An 876-nucleotide genomic window follows, 5' to 3' on the forward strand; every position below is an offset into this window, starting at 1 on the left:
TAACTTTAAAAGAATTACATTTATTAATATTTTACTGTTACTAGAAAATTTTATCTTTTCAATAGAATATTTTATCTTACAAAATTATGACACCCAAATAAGTATAATAAACTCACATAACCAGTCAATAAAATATAAAGGAAAACACACAGCATACATAGAAAAGTACTGTTTCATTTTTAATTAGCTAATGTTAATTGAATCTTTAAAAATGAGTCAACATTTCTTCAATAATGAAGAATAGAGTATTTTTTAGTGTTTTTTTCCTCCTTCTTTTTTAGTTTTTTTTTTTATTTTTCTCTCGTTTTATTTTTTTATAAATAATAAATGCAATGACATTAGGTGTCAATGTTAATTCATTCATTCATACTTATCCTCTAAATTTTAATATGACTATTTTTTCAATACCGAAATTGTTTTGTTTATGAATTGAAATTCTATTAATTTTGGAATCATTAAAAAAACATAGTATAATTTTGAATGTACAATAATTCAATTAAATAATAAATTCTTATCTCTTTGTTTCAAACACAATTTTATTACGTCTAAAACAATATAAAATAAATAAAAATAGAAAAAATCTATACTAAAATTTTTAACATCTATAGTCATTCTTAATTAAGTAAATTTATAACATTCTTTGATGATTTATATTTTTAAAAGATTTGAGAATTTTATCATTTTAAATGATATGCAGATTAATATAAACAGAAAATTCTCCCTTCTTTTTGAATAAGTTTTTCCTCTTTGATAGATATTTAAAATTAAACAAATCTAAACATTTTTTTATTGTTTTATATATAAACACGGTAGTAAACCGAGTTAGACATAATAAGGCTTATATATTAAATAGGTTTTTAGATTATTAGATTTTGA

At 19.4% G+C, this 876-nt stretch overlaps 1 protein-coding gene across 3 annotated transcripts in view; it reads right to left on the bottom strand.

The window, feature by feature from the left end:
- The window catches only part of LOC110263090 (chromodomain-helicase-DNA-binding protein 3 homolog), a 12,953-nt gene that overhangs the window by 7,083 nt on the left and 4,994 nt on the right, over positions 1-876 (bottom strand). The window lies entirely within an intron of this gene.

This window comes from Arachis ipaensis, chromosome B06 (genome assembly GCF_000816755.2).
Source record: "Arachis ipaensis cultivar K30076 chromosome B06, Araip1.1, whole genome shotgun sequence".
Lineage (NCBI taxonomy): Eukaryota > Viridiplantae > Streptophyta > Magnoliopsida > Fabales > Fabaceae > Arachis > Arachis ipaensis.